The sequence below is a fragment of the Triticum aestivum genome, chromosome 6B (genome assembly GCF_018294505.1).
Source record: "Triticum aestivum cultivar Chinese Spring chromosome 6B, IWGSC CS RefSeq v2.1, whole genome shotgun sequence".
Taxonomy (NCBI): domain Eukaryota; kingdom Viridiplantae; phylum Streptophyta; class Magnoliopsida; order Poales; family Poaceae; genus Triticum; species Triticum aestivum.
Genome location: NC_057810.1, coordinates 580,453,721 through 580,470,218, shown reverse-complemented (window position 1 = coordinate 580,470,218; position 16,498 = coordinate 580,453,721).

The window sequence follows — 16,498 nt, the reverse complement described above, 5'->3', positions numbered from 1 at the left end:
GATAATATGATAAGATAAATATATTTTTGGTATTTTAAATATAGATGCAAAAAGTAAAGATGCAAATAAAAGTAGATTGAAAGCTTATATGATAAAAGATAGACCCGGGGGCCATAGGTTTCACTAGAGGCTTCTCTCATGATGGCATAAGTATTACGGTGGGTGAAGAAATTACTGTCGAGCAATTGATAGAAAAGCGAATAATTATGATATTATCTAGGCATGATCATGTATATAGGCATCACGTCCGTGACAAGTAGACCGACTCCTGCCTGCATCTACTACTATTACTCCACACATCGACCGCTATCCAACATGCATCTAGAGTATTAAGTTCATAAGAACGGAGTAATGCATTAAGAAAGATGACATGATGTACAGGGATAAACTCAAGCAATATGATATAAACCCCATCTTTTTATCCTTGATGGCAACATTAAAATACGTGCCTTGCACCCTTTCTGTCACTGGGTAAGGACACCGCAAGATTGAACCCAAAGCTAAGCACTTCTCCCATGGCCAGAAAGATCAATCTAGTAGGCCAAACCAAGATGATAATTCGAAGAGACTTGCAAAGATAACTCAATCATACATAAAAGAATTCAGAGAAGATTCAAATATTTCTCATAGATAAACTTAATCATAAACCCACAATTCATCGGATCTCGACAAACACACTGCAAAAAGATTTTACATCGAATAGATCTCCACAAGAGAGGGGGAGAACATTGTATTGAGATCCAAAAAGAGAGAAGAAGCCATCTAGCTAATAACTATGGACCCGAAGGTCCGTGATAAACTTCTCACAACTCATCGGAAGGGCTATGGTGTTGATGTAGAGGCCCTCCATGGCCGATTCCCCCTCCGGCGGAGCCCCGGCGAAGGCTCCAAGATGGGATCTCGCGGATACAGAAGGTTACGACTGTGGAAATATTTCTTCGGTGGCTCCATGGATGTTTTTGGGGTACGTAGGTATATATAGGAGGAAGAAGTACGTCGGTGGCCGCTCGAGGGGCCCAGGAGACAGGGGCACGCCCTCCTATCTCCTGGCCGCCTCGATTGCTTCTTGACTTGCACTCCAAGTTCTCTGGATCGCGTTCGTTCCAAAAATCACGCTCCCGAAGGTTTCATTTCGTTTGGACTCCGTTCGATATTCCTTTTCTTCGAAATACTGAAATAGGCAAAAAAAACAGCAATACGGGCTGGGCCTCCGGTTAGTAGGTTAGTCCCAAAAATGATATAAATATGTAAAATAAAGCCCATAAACATCCAAAACAGGTAATATAATAGCATGGAACAATAAAAAATTATAGATACGTTGGAGACGTATCAGTCTTCGCCTCCGAAAAGCCTCTGGTCCTCCTTCCCAATCTTGTCGCCGCGTCCATAGATCCAGCGCCATCGCCTTGCCTTCTTCTAATACTCGCCATGGCCCCCAAGCCGAGGAAGAAGAAAGGGAAGCCGCTCGCCCCGACCGGTCCTCTGCCGACCCTGGAGCCAGCAATTGAGCAGTCGACAGTGATCAATGAGGAGGAGCTGGACAAGGTTCACCATGCGCTCGCCGATGATTCCAATGAGGGGAAGGTTACGGCCGTCTGCCCTGCATCTTGGCGAACTAGAGAGACGAGTGCCACCAAGATCCTAATTATCTCCATGCTCTTCTTGCTAGGTTGATTCCTCCTTTCTCCCCTTTCTTCAATGTTGTGGTGTCGCATTACCAGATCCATATGTTGCATCTGGACCCCCACTCCGTCATCCTCCTCGCCGTCTTCGCCTTCCTCTATGAGGTCATGGTAGGCATCACTCCTTCCGTGGCATTGTTTCGCCATTTCTTCTTGCTTCGGTTGGTCGACGCCCGCCAATGCTCTGGGTGCGTGACCTGTGAAGCCGTGGCCGCGACCGCTAGTTCAGGGATTGACTTAGAACTCTTGCCTGCTATGAAGGGATTCCAGAAGTAGTGGCTTCTTATGGAAGCCCGTGCGTTCGGTCCCCTGCTCTTGACTCCTAGGGTGCCGGCTTCGCCTAGCTCCGACTGGTGCCATGAGAGGCTCTTCGACCGGCGTCTTGCTTTCGTCTGGAAGAGAGTGGCGAGGCTTCAGGAACTGGAGGTGACGGTGCTAATGGTGGTGAAGGAATTCATGAAGCAGCGCATTGCTCCCCTCCAGCGCCATTCTCGCCCAATGTGGGACTTCACAGGCGTCGGAGATCCGATGAGGCTGCAGAGGCCATCGCTAGCTGCTGACACCTTGGGCATGGTGCTCAATCTTCTGACCGGCGATCCGAGCCTACCGACCTTCCTGGGGGTGGATGCCTTCTCTATGTGTGCTCGAACAAGGCGGCCTTCACTAGGCAGATGCCTCTGTTCGACGAGTGGGGGTTGCTTCCCAGGGGCCTTGAGAGGCGTTGTGAGAACCCCGTCTTCGTGGCTCCTCTCCTGATCAATCCTGCTACGCGTGCCCCGAGTGTAGAGGCAGGGGGCGTGCACCCCCATCAGCTGCTGAGAGCCCCTCCGGAGGCCCGGCCCCGCTGGTGTCTTAGGAGGCCGAGGCTTCTGGGGCCCTGGAAGGAGCTGCCGTAGAACCGATGCTACCCCAAGCTCCGGAGGCAGAGGCTTTTGACGCCCAAGGTGGCGGCTCCAGAGTGGCTGCCGACGGCGAGGAGCCCATCAACGGCTCCGGAGTTGTGAGCCAGAAGGTCTCGTCGGGTGCCCCTGCCCTTGGGACAACCGCCCCTGATGCCCCGCCAGCCCTCCTCCTCCTGAGGATCGCTTGTTGGGGTCTGGTCAGCCTCGCCTATGCCTTGAGTCGCTCCTGAAGAGGAAGAGGTCCCCATGCCGCAATGATGGCACCTGTTGGCCGCTGAAGCCGAGGAGATACGTGGCTTCCGATGAGTAAGTACATTTGCTCTTGACCTCCTTGCGCGCCGCATTTTCTCATGGTTGGGGTTTTGTAGGGCCCCCACGAAGGTGACACCTCGGGAGGCAGGCATCCCCAAGGATTCCAGCTTGACGCATGTGTGCAGCCCCCAGCGCCTCGATCCTGCGCAAGGCGTGGGACCAACTCCAGTTAACATAATGTCGCGAGGGTGCCCCAGAACCGGGCCCCATGATCCCTCTCCCTGCGACTCTGCCCGCGATAGGGGGGGGGGGGTGCATCGGTGATGCTTCCTCTTGTCGTTGCCGGCAGGGGGTGCCCCCTGGGCGGCCTTTGCCTTCAAGTTGTGGGGCTACACCGGCCAGCTCCCGGCCGTCGGCTGGTGGAGCACCCAGCACCTCTCGAGCGGCCTCGGAGCCAGCGAAGATCTTGGCGATGAGCTAGCGCTCGCTCGCGGGCGCAGTGCTGTGCGCTTCGGGCTCTTCAGTGAAGTGATGTGTGCGATGGTCCATCTTGGCAGGGAGCTTGCCAACATTGATACTAGGCTTGAGGCAGAGAACCACCGCCTGGAGGATGAGTGGCAGCGGCTGAAGGTTGCCATCAACCTTGGGAAGCTTCAGCGCGACGAAGCTGAAGCGCGTGCAACGGCCTCGCTTGCAGTTGCTCGCGAAGCTTGTGCCCGCGCCATGGAAGAGGCCGAGGCCGCCAACCGCCATCTTGAGGCAGCTGAGTTGCGGGAGCAAGATCTTCTGTCTTCAAATGAGGCTTTGCAGCGCAAAGTCAAGGAGCGTCGCGCCCTGCTGGCCTCCTCACCAGGCGAGGTGGCCCATGCCAAGGCAGAGCTCTTGAGGCACCATGAAGATTTGGCGCTGGAGACCGTGGAACATAGCTTGGCATTGGAGAGGCTGGAGGTGAGGGAGTGACAGGTCACCGCGGTTGAGGACGCCATCGTCGCCTGAGAAGCTCAGGTCCAGCTGGTGGTGGAGGAGAAGATGGGGAAGGCGCATGCTGAGTTGACTGGGAGACACCACCTGGACCTAGAGCTGCTCAAGGCTGAGCTTGAGGGCCGGACCTCCGCCCTGAAGACCGAGCTGCAGTCTGTGGAGCAGCGTGAGAGCGCTGCTCGAGAAGCCCTAACTTCTGCTGAATATGCCTTGGCCTCCGCCCGAGCGAAGCCGTCTTCTCTTCCGCATCAAATCAAGGACACCGTGACTCTGGCGGAGAGGACCGTGGGTGAAGAGAATTGTCGCCAGATGTTGCAGCGTGAGCATGCCTCGATGCTTCAGGGCCTCAGACTCAGAGCTAACTCCGCCCTGTGCACCATCTGCGACGAGAGCGCTCCACACCCGCACGAGAACAACTACGCTAGCGACATGAAATTCTTCACCGACATTGTGACCCGCCTGGAGGTTCGGGTGGCAAGGTCTCGCGAGCTCGTAGCGGAGAGGAGCCGTGGGCTTCTAGGGCACGCATTCTCGCGTGTCTTTAGCCACCTCCTCAACCGCGATCCCCACTTTGACTTCGACGCTGTGTTAGCCCTCGTGCCCTCGGTTGTCCAGGACAACCTAGCCGGGTGGGTGGATGACCATGTGAAAGCCTGGGTAGCAGAATTCGCCTTGGAGGACGATACGGTCATGATCGCAGTCGAAGAAGCTGGCGCAGACGATGATGACGAGGAGGACGGCAGCCTTGACGCAAGCGGCATGGACGGAGGTGATGAAGAGGGGGCGTCTAGCTAGGCCCATGTTTCTTTTGTTTTGACCTGTATGAAGAAAACTTAAACGCATCCTTGTGAGAGCATTTTGGAAAGGGGGTTCCCCTTATAATGTGTAAGACCGCTAAATGTTTTTTATGTGACACCCGGAGTGAGGCCCCGCAGGGCCGTGGGCTGTTGAGAGAGGCAGTTTTTTATGACTTATCTTGGGTTCCGTGGGTCTCGAACGAGGCCCAATGTCGCGGCTGCGCTCCTTCTCCTGAGACGAGCCTGGTGCAGGCTCGTGAGGCTCTACGCCTCTCGAGGGGCCCGCCGGCCTGCCGTAGAGTGCCTCATGAGGAGCCAATTGCCAGACCGTGACGAGGTGGGCACGTGAGGCGGCCGCACGCTCGAGCCCCGTGGGGGAGTGATTGGCACCAGCGCGTAGACCGTATCCAGCCCTGCTCACGAGGCGCTCAAGGGTAGAGTAGCAGTCATGAGCTCCGGAAAGAACGCAAGAACTGAAGGCAAGAGAGCGACAGAACACGAGAAAACTCCCCCCATTTTTATAAACGCATGAAAAACAAGACACTTCAAAAAGTCGACAAGCAAGTACAAAAAGGAGGCGAAAAATAGATAGCCGCGTCTGGTGCCTAGATAATCTTCAGTCTTCAGTCTTCTCACCAGCGCGGAGCTAAGTGCTTCCACTGCGACGTCGGAGGGAGCCCCCGTGAGGCCCCAGGGCGTCACTCAGGAGACCCCGGGGCGTGTACATCCCCACTCATTATTACGTGAGAGTGTCACGATTGGAGACCTTCACAGGCCGGAGCTTTGCTTCATATCGCCCGACGAGGACCCCGCCATGCGCCACCCCTGACCACCGTTGGGGAGACCGGAAACCAGGACAAGACCAAGGGGCCAGGGGGACGCTGGCGGCATCCTCGGCGACCGTAGGTCTCCCACCAAAGAGAAGGGCTCGCCGGTGTCGTGGTTGTAAGTCTGACAGTAATGTAGGGGGTACTAAGGAGGCAAGATCCTAGCTATGGAGTAGTTGTGCACACAAGAGTTTTACGAGTTCAGGCCCTTCTCGGAGGAAGTAATAGCCCTACGTCTCGGTGCCCGGAGGCGGTCGACTGGATTATATGTGTGAGAGTTACATGGGTGCGAACCCTTCTGCTTGTGGAGGGGGGTGGCTTATATAGAGTGCGCCAGGACCCCAGCCAGCCCACGTAGCAGAGAGTTCAATGTACATAAAGGCCAGGCGTTACTGGTAATGCCTTACATAAAGTGATATCATGGCCATAAAGACTACTTAATTACAGACCGTTTGGATGTAGAGTGACCTTAGGTCTTTCTGGTGGTCGAGTGAGTCTTCATGGTCGACTGTCTTCGAGTCCGTCGAGTGGAATCCTTCCAGGTCGACTGAAAGGTAGTTTCTTCTAGAGATGTCCTTGGGTAGGGTATTTTGGACAGGTCCATGACCCTACCCTAGGTACATGGCTTCATCATTAGCCCCCGAATGGATCGAGGTTTGAGTGAGGAAGGAGTTGAGAATTCTTCCGACCCCTCTTTTTATGCTATGAGTATGTCTTGTTCTGGATCAAATGACCGTAGGTAGCGGCACCAACTTCTTTTTCAGTCGCCTTGATCCATTCTTTATATTGGTCGAGTGACTTTTCTATACTTGGAGATCTCTGAGCGACAGATCAGAGGGAATCTTCAGAATGACAAGTTGCCCTGCTGTTCGCGGATTTAGCGGGATCTGAATTTCGGGAAGCGCGCGGGGCAGAGGAAGCCGCAGTACTCGGATGGGATAAGGCAGTGACGCCTCGATTTCCATGCCACCTTTTTCGCCACGTATCGCGCGCGCGACTGTTGCGGGATTTGACAGGATCGCCCGGGCCTACCAGTTAACCACTCGGATGAGACTTCATATAAGGCGCCGGACGGGGGTTTTCCAAACAGTGCGCCCTCAATCCCCTCTCCCTCTTCCTCGAGCTCGCTCGCTGCGCTCGCCTCCACCTCCGCCTCGCTGCTCCTCGCGTGCCTCGCCAGCGACGATGGTGAAGGAAAAGACGGCGGCTTTGGAGCGGGCTAAGAAGGCGACGGTGAAGGCGAAGGGAAGAGCGCCCAGTCGGGGCGGGTCCTCGTCACGGTTCGGCCTGCCGCAAGGCTGGATCCAAGGAGATTGGATCCGCTCGACCATCACGTAGAAAGATCTCGATGACCTCGCCAACGAGGGACTGATCTCCCATGGGTCAGCGAGGCTTCCGGGGAAGGAGTGGCAGCCACAGCCTTAGGAGGGTGAGTGCGTCCTGTTAGCCACCCATGTAGATCGCGGTTTTTCTCTGCCACCGAATCTTTTCTTCCGGGGGTTTCTGAACTTTTTTGGTGCACAACTCCATCACTTCACGCCCAACTCCATCGCCTACCTTGCCACTTTCGTGTCTTTGTGCGAAAACTTCTTGGGTTGCCGGTCGCACTGGGCCTTTTCAAACACATTTTCACCTGTCGCTCCCAGACGGTGAAAAAGGCTAGCCCGAATGACGAGAGAACCCAAGTTATCCAGATGTGCAGGGGCCTCGGGGTTCAGATGAGGAGTAAGAGTGCCTTTCCAGCCATGACCCTTCCCGAGTCAGTTCGAGGGTGGCAGTCGACCTGGTTCTACTGCCAAGACCAGTCAACGCCAGGGCAGTCGACTGGCCTCCCTCTGTTCTCCATGGACCGAGTGAACAAGCCATCTTCTCTGAAGGTGCTCCCGGACGAGAAGGTTCAGGTTAGGATGTTGATGGAGCGCGTGGTTCAGCTCATTTGCGACGGAGTGACGGGCATGGATCTTCTAGAGGTTTTCCTTCGACGGTGCATCCAACCACTTCAGTATCAGGGACACCCGATGTGGTTGTACTTTGGTCCCAAAGATACCTCTCGGGTCCACCCGGAGGAGGTCGATGATGCCACTTTGGAGAGGTGGATGACCGCCATCACAGGGAACAGGGACAATCCTCGTGGAGCCAGGAGGATCCCGCCACTCAACCAGTCCTACAAACCAGACAAGGTTTGGCCACATTCTTCTGACTGTGCCTCTTGTTTTCTTCATTCCTCTTTGTTGCAATCCGGTCGATTGAATTTTGTTTATTGCCTTCCAGATCACTACCAAGATGTATTCGATGCCCAACGGGGCGCAAGAACCAACTGAAGAAGAAGAAGGAAGCGGAGGCGAAAGCCAGGAGGAGTGGGAGTCGGACGGCGACAAGGGTGATGAAGACGCTGGCTCTAAGGAGGAGGAGGAGGAGGAAGAGGAGGAGGTAGTCGAGCCTCCTCGCACTGAAAGACGGTCCAAGCTCGCCCACGATCCTGCGGTCGAGCGTGGCAAGGGAGTCGTGCCTGCTGGGCAATCGACCAAACACCCTCGGACGACTTCTCCGGCGCCGATTGAGAAAGCGCCAAAGCAACCCCGAGCGGCCCCGACAAAACCAGCTAAGGCCCTTCCAAAGATGAGGATGGAGATTCCGACTGTTTCTGGGTATTTGACATAACTCATGTTTTCTCTTTCAACATGGATATATTTTCGGTCGACTCAGTCGCTGACTGACTGATTTCTGAAATCGCAGGTGCTGCTACTTCTGATACTTCAGCCAGGCATGAGGATCAAGAAATGGAGGATGCTGCCACTTCCCATCCTGGTACGATCTGCGCAGTTCCACTTTAGGTCGATCAGATCTTCATTTTTTACTTTGAACTTTCTCTGTAGCTCCACCTAGTGTCATCATTGATCTCCCTGACAATGACGATGAGGAGCCACTGAGGCAAAGGAGGAACAGGAAGGCGTCTGTTGGCAAGACTGCTCAGGTTGCGTCAGCACCTGAATCATTGGTTCCGGAGTGGAGCAACGTTGCTCGGGCTACTGTGTCCTTTGCGAAGCCGTTGACGAGTGCCCGTCCTCCGTCGTCGAGTGCTGAACCACCTTCTCTCTTCTCCACATACCACGTCTCAGAGGACCAAGCAGGTGCTGCCAAGGAAGCCATACGCCAAGCGGGGATCATGATGGAGCAGGTGAAGGCGATTCGAGGCGCCAGCCAAGCAGCTTATGATGCGAGTTCAGCTCTTCAGAGCAATGTCCAGGTTAGTTGAACGTCGACTGAAAATCTTAATGTTTGTCATGCACCCACTGGGTGTGTCGATTGGAATGTCTGTATTAGTGGGGGCACACTGAGTGCACCCACTGGGTGTAGTCCCTGAGACTACGGTGGACTGCTGGTAGTCGACTGTAGTCTTTATGTCTTGGAATTTTTTTCTATTTTACTTGCTTCACTCAAGCTGGTCGAGTGGAATCATGGAACCAGTGGGGGCACTCTGAGTGCACCCATTGGGTGTAGTCCCCGAGACCGTGGTCGACTGTTGGTGGTCGGCTATGGTCGACTGCTGGTAGTCGACTGATTGATCCGAGCCGGTAGAACCAGTGGGGGCACTCTGAGTGCACCCACTGGGTGTAGTCCCCGAGACTATAGTTGAATATTTTGATTCGGCTGTAGTCTTAGAAATGCTATGATTTTTCTCTTAGTCACTCAGAAGTGACATATCTTTGATGTCTGTCGACTGATCTTTCGCAGAAATCTTGCGACCTTGTTTCTCGTTATACTGAGTTGGAGAACAAGCATATCCAACTTGAACTTGATCTGAAGCTTGTCCAGGAGAACTTCACGAAGTCGAAGGAGGATGCAGAAGGTATGTTTGGTGAGAATCTTGACGACTGTCCTTATTTTTGTCCATTCTTGAATCTGATCTCACTGTCATTTTGCAGATAAACTGAAGGATGCACTGAAGAAGAAGGACCTTGACCTCGCCGAGGCGCAGAAAGCGGCTCCGGACAAGACGAAACTTGCAAAAGAGAAGTTGGCTTCGGTCAGCAAACTTGAAGAGGAGAATGCCACTCTGAAAGCTGCTCTCGACGCGGCCAACAAGGAGGTCACCCAACAGAAGCGTGAGAAGATAGCCCTGAGTGACAAGGCTAGCGAACTGGCACGAAAGAAGAACAACTTGGAGGCTTATCTGGGAGGGCTCGCCAAGAAGTTATTCCTCATGCTCGAAGGTATCCCCTTATATCCGACTGATAATCACTGACTTTGTGGGAACATTAGCTTATCCTTGGATCGTATCCACAGAATTCTGCCAAAACTTTGAAGAGGGGACTAGTCGAGTGGAGACTGGCTTGGATCCCATCAACTCTCCCGTGAAGGATGAAGCTGCTATGAACATGCTCCATCTTGAGTCTCGCATTGCTGCTGTGGTCGACTATCTGGCGAGACTGAAGGCCGCAACATCACGCATCGACACAGCACTCTGGCCAGAAGAAACACTTCAGAATGACCTCGAGTCTCTGATGACTCGACTGAACGAAGTTCCAAGTCGAGTGCAAGAATGGAAGAAGTCTTCTGCCAGGTGTGGTGCCGATGTTGCCCTGTCTCTACTCCGTGTTCCCTGCAAGGAAGCGAGAGAAGACAAGCTGGTGTCTCTCAAGGTGGCCAATACCAGGAAGCATGACTTCCGTTCTTTCATGGAGACATTCATTACTGCTGCTACTCGGATCGCAGACGGAATTGACCTGGACGAGTTTGTTGCGCCTTCCAGCCCTCCGCAGGAGGGGTAAAAAACTTCTATGCTTGATGCTTTAAATTTGCCTCGGAATGCCGAGTGATTTTTGTAACCGATAAACCTTAACAGGCTTGATGCCTGAGCACTTCTGGATCCGTAGGACATTATCCGAACTTGGTTTTGCCGTTGAATATGTTTGTATCTGCTTTCGAGTGAACACTGTCCCTCACTGGGTCTATATTTTAGTACTGGTGATGTACTCTCGCAGGGTTGAGTACAGGTTGCAGTCGACCTGCATCCTTGCGGGTCGGGACGTAGCGCACATTGTATTTGTGGCGGAGCTCAGAAGGAGAAGGTATCAGTCGACCTGTGCCTCGTCATCCTTGTGAATCAAAATGGATTTCAATCTTAGGCGAGCACTGGGATGCAGCTAAGCCTCTGAGTGGGAGGTCTGTTCTCTGCTTGGTGGGATTTTTAAATCCTTAGGCGAGCGCTGGGGCTGTAGCTAGGCCCCCGAGTGGAAGGTCTCCTCTCCATTCGGTAGGATTTTTAAATACTTAGGCGAGCGCTGGTCTGCAGCTAAGCCCCCGAGTGGGAGGTCTGCTCTCCACTCGGTAGGATTTTTAAATACTTAGGTGAGCGCTGGGCTGCAGCTAAGCCCCCGAGTGGGAGGTCTGCTCTCCACTCGGCAGGATTTTTAAATACTTGGGCGAGCACTGGGCTGCAGCTAAGCCCCCGAGTGGGAGGTCTGCTCTCCACTCAGTAGGATTTTTAAATACTTAGGCGAGCACTGGGCTGCAGCTAAGCCCTCGAGTGGGAGGTCTGCTCTCCACTCGGTAGGATTTTTGTATTTGTAGTGTACCTCCAAAGGAGAAGGTGGCAGTTGGCCTGCACCCCGTTATCCTTGCCGAATGCACATTGTATTAAGTACTTAGGCGAGCCCCAGGCTGCAGCTAAGCCTCCGAGTGGAGGGCTGGCTTACCACTCAGTAGGATTTTCAAAAACTTAGGCGAGCGCTGGGCTGCAACTAAGCCCCCGAGTGGAAGGCTGGCTTACCACTCGGTAGGATTTTCAAAAACTTAGGCGAGCACTGGGCTGCAGCTAAGCCCGAGTGGAAGGCTGGCTTACCACTCGGTAGGATTTTCAAAAACTTAGGCGAGCACTGGGCTGCAGCTAAGCCCCCGAGTGGAAGGCTGGCTTACCACTCGGTAGGATTTTCAAAAACTTAGGCGAGCACATGGGCTGCAGCTAAGCCCCCGAATGGAGGTTTGCTCTCCACTCGGTAGGATTTTGTTTAAACTTAGGCGAGCATTGGGATGCAGCTAAGCCCCCGAGTGGAAGGCTGGCTTACCACTCGGTAGGATTTTCAAAAACTTAGGTGAGCGCTGGGGCTGCAGCTAAGCCCCCGAATGGAGGTTTGCTCTCCACTCGGTAGGATTTTGTTTAAAGTTAGGCGAAACGGATTCGCAGCTAAGCCTCCGAGTGGAAGGCTGGCTTCCCACTCGGTAGGATTTTCAAAAACTTAGGCGAGCGCTGGGGCTGCAGCTAAGCCCCTGAATGGAGGTTTGCTCTCCACTCGGTAGGATTTTGTTTAAACTTAGGCGAAACGGATTCGCAGCTAAGCCTCTGAGTGGAAGGCTGGCTTCCCACTTGGTAGGATTTTTTTACAAGCTTAGGCGAAACGGATTCGCAGCTAAGCCACCTGCTGGGGGATTGCTTTATGTGGACAAAAGTAACAACAATCACTGGGAAAAATTATAAAACTCTTGTCTTTGATAAATAAACTACAGAAGTACTTTTATTACAACTCATCCGAGTGAATACTTAAGTATAAAAGGGGCAGAGCAGATCCGCATTCCAAGCCCGTGGCTCGTCAATCTGGCGATTGACGTTATAAAGACGGTATGCTCCGTTGTGGAGAACTTTGGTAACAATGAAGGGGCCTTCCCAAGTAGGGGCGAGTTTGTGTGGCTTCTGTTGGTCCACTCGGAGTACCAAGTCTCCCTCTTGGAAGGCTCGGCTCTTCACATTTTTGGCGTAGAATCGACGGAAGTCTTGCTGATAGATGGTCGATCGGATCATGGCCATCTCTCTTTCTTCTTCTAGAAGCTCGACTGCATCTTGCCGGGCTTGTTCTGCTTCGGCTTCAGAGTAGAGCTCGACTCGCGGCACATTGTGAAGCAGGTCACTCGGCAGAACCGCTTCAGCTCCGTAGACCAGAAAGAACGGAGTCCTCCCAGTCGACCGATTTGGAGTAGTCCTCAATCCCCAAAGAACTGATGGAAGTTCGTAGACCCATGCGCCTGCTGCGTGCTTGAGGTCGTGCATCAACCGGGTTTTCAGTCCTTTGAGAATTAGGCAGTTTGCTCTTTCTGCTTGTCCATTCGACTGGGGGTGGGCGACTGAAGCGTAGTCGACTCGTGTGCCTTGGGAAGCGCAGAAAGCTTTGAATTGATCGGAGTCGAAGTTTGACCCATTATCAGTGATGATGCTATGCGGAACTCCATATCTGAATATTAATTTTCTGATGAAGCTGATGGCAGTGCCAGCATCAAGATTTTTAATGGGCTTGGCCTCGATCCACTTGGTGAACTTGTCGACTGCCACCAGTACATGGGTGAAGCCGCTCCTGCCAGTTCTCAGCGGTCCAACCATATCTAAACCCCAAATAGCAAACGACTAGACGATCGGGATGGTCTTCAAGGCTGAGGAGGGTTTGTGTGACATGTTGGAGTAGAACTGACATCCTTCACACTTGTCGACTATCTCTTTCGCCATTTCATTTGCTCTGGGCCAGTAAAAACCCGCTCGGTATGCTTTAGCCACAATGGTCCGAGAGGACGCATGATGGCGACAGGTCCCCGAGTGGATGTCGTTGAGAATCATTCGACCCTCTTCCGGTGTTATGCATTTCTGGCTGACTCCAGTCGTACTTTCTCTGTACAACTGTCCCCTCATGACAGTAAAGGCTTTGGATCGACGGACGACCTCTCGAGCCTCTTCTTCATTCTTTGGGAGCTCTTTCCTTAGAATATACGCGATATAGGGCACTGTCTAGTCGGGAGTGATAACCAGAACTTCCATGATTAAGTCGACCACAGCTGGGACCTCGACTTCAGTCGGATCTGTGGCGCTTTTTGGCTGTGGGGCTTCTTCAGTGAAAGGATCTTCTTGAACTGACGGTGTGTGAACATGCTCCAAAAATACGCCACTCGGAATGGGTTCTCTTTTGGAACCTATCTTCGCCAAGTCATCAGCTGCTTGGTTTTTCAGTCGGGGTACGTGATGAAGCTCTAACCCCTCGAACTTCTTCTCCAGCTTTCTTACTGCATTGCAGTAACCAGTCATAGCTGGGCTTTTGACGTCCCACTCCTTCATCACTTGGTTAACCACTAAATCCGAGTCACCGTAGACCATGAGGCGACGAACACCGAGTGAAATGGCCATACGCAACCCATACAAAAGTGCTTCGTATTCTGCTTCGTTGTTGGAGGAGTCAAAGTGAATCTGGAGTACATATCTGAGCTTATCTCCTCGGGGGGAAACCAACACTACCCTGACACCAGAACCATTCAGCATTTTAGAACCATCAAAGAACATAGTCCAGTGCTCCGAGTGAACTTGCGTCGATAACTACTGTTCAGTCCACTCGGCGAGGAAATCTGCTATTGCTTGGGACTTGATAGCTTTCTTTGCCTCAAATCTGATATCAAGGGGAAGGAGTTCAATCATCCATTTTGCCACTTGACTAGTTGCATCTCTGTTGTGCAGAATCTCTGATAAGGGGGCGTCGCTGATGACTGTGATGGTATGGTCAGAGAAGTAGTGAGCAACTTTCTTCGTGGTAATATAAATCCCATATACAAGCTTCTGATAATGAGGGTATGGTTGCTTTGATGGGGTCAGGATTTCGGAAATGTAATATACTGGGCGCTGAACTTTGAAGGTTTTCCCTTCTTCTTCCCGCTCGACCGTAAGTACTGTACTGACGACTTGTCCTGTGGCTGCAATGTAAAGCAGCAAAGGCTCTTTGCTGATCGGGGCAGCAAGCACCGGCTGGGTGGAAAGCAGGGTTTTTAACTCTGCAAACGCTGCGTTAGCTTCAGGAGTCCACTCGAACTTGTCTGACTTCTTCATCAGTCGGTAAAGAGGCAATGCCTTCTCACGGAGACGGGAGATGATTCGAATTAAAGCGGCCAAGCAACTAGTAAGCTTCTGAACATCGTGCACACGCACAGGTTGTTTCATTCGGAGTATAGTGCCCACTTTCTCTGGGTTTGCATCGATTCCTCGTTCAGAAATGAGAAAACTGAGTAACTTTCCCCCAGGAACTCCGAATGTGCACTTGGATGGGTTAAGCTTGATATCATACCTCCTGAGGTTGGCAAATGTTTCAGCGAGGTCAGTCAGTAGGTCGGAACCTTTCCGTGACTTGACCACAATGTCATCCATGTATTCTTCCACATTCCGACTGATCTGAGTGAGCAAACACTTATGAATCATCCTCATGAACGTGGCTCCGGCATTCTTGAGGCCGAATGGCATGGTGACATAACAGAAGCACCCGAATGGGGTGATGAAATCTGTTTTAATCTCATCGGGCCCAAACAGACGGATCTGATGGTACCCGGAATAAGCGTCTAAGAAAGATAGTCGCTCACATCCCGCAGTCGAGTTGACTATTTGGTCGATGCAGGGAAGAGGAAAATGATCTTTCAGGCAGGCCCGATTGATATGCTTAAAATAAATGCACATGCGAAGCGAATTGTCCTTTTTGGGGACCATGACGACATTGGCGAGCCACTCAGAGTGGTAAATCTCTCGGATAAACTCTGCTGCTAGGAGCCGAGCCACCTCTTCGCCAATAGCCTTCCTTTTCTGGACAGCGGACCATCGCAGATATTCTTTCACAGGTTTTGCCTTTGAATCGAGTTGCAGACGATGCTTAGCCAGCCCCCTGGGTACACCCGGCATGTCAGAAGGTTTCCATGCAAAGATGTCCCAGTTCTCACGGAGGAACTGGATGAGCGCTTCTTCCTATTTGGGGTCAAGTGTTGTGGAGATATGAGTCGGAGCAGCGTTGGGGTCGGTCGGGTGGATATGAACTGGTTTTGTCTCACCGGACGACTGGAACGCTGATTCCATAGAAGGCTTCTTGGCTCGCAACAAATCACTCGTGTCTGCATTCCTCTGGTGTTCCTGCCACTCTTCTGCCATCATCTGAGCATCGGCAATCTTTGAGCCTTTCTGGAAGCACTCTTCTGCCTTCTTGCGATTACCAGTAACAGTGATCACGCCTTTAGGGCCAGGCATCTTAAATTTTAGGTACACATAACATGGTCGAGCCATAAAACGTGCGTAAGCCGGCCTGCCCAAAATGGCGTGGTAGGCACTCTGGAAATCTACAACTTCAAATGTGAGCTTCTCTTTGCGGAAGTTCTTGGAATCACCAAAAACCACATCAAGAGAAATTTGTCCGAGTGATGCGGCCTTCTTGCCAGGAATGACTCCATAGAAACTCATGTTGCTTGTGCTGAGTCTGTACATTGGAATACCCGTCCCTTTCAGCGTCTCAGCGTATAGTATATTTAAACTACTGTCGCCATCCATCAACACTTTAGTCAGTCGAGTGCCCTCAGTGACTGGGTCGACCACCAGAGCTTGCCTCCATGGGGTGGCTATGTGCGTCGGGTGATCGTACTGGTCGAATGTGATGGTGGTTTGAGACCACTTCAGATAATTGGGCGTTGCCGGAGCAATCATATTCACCTCTCGGTTTATAACTTTCAGTCGGTTTTTGCTCTCAACGTTAGCAAAAATCATCAGGGTGGAGTTGACCTGCAGATATTCTTCATCACTGTCCTCCTTGTCCTCAACTTTGTCCGACTCTTTTTCCTTATCTTTGGACTGTTTCCCTTGGAACTGCTGTATCAGGAGTCGACACTGCCGAGTGGTATGCTTTGGGTAAATGAAGTTACCCTCTTCATCTTTCTTCGTGTGGATGTGACACGGTAAATCCATCACGTCGTTTCCTTCTTTGTCCTTTACTTTCTTGGGGTTCCAAGGCCCTTTGGGCTTCCCTTTGAACTTTCCTTGATTCATGGCCAAGGCTTCTCCAGGAGCGGCTGGCTCGGCTTTCCGCTTTTGCTTCCGACTGGAATTTCCGCCTCCGGTGTCATGGGCGACTGACTTGTGCTTGCCGCTCTGGAGCCGATCCTCTTCCTCACCGTTGGCATACTTGGTTGCTATCTCCATCATTCGACTCAGTGACATGTCTCCGGTTTGACCAAACTTCAGGCTTAGCTCTCTGTACTTTACGCCTTCCTTGAAGGCGCAGACT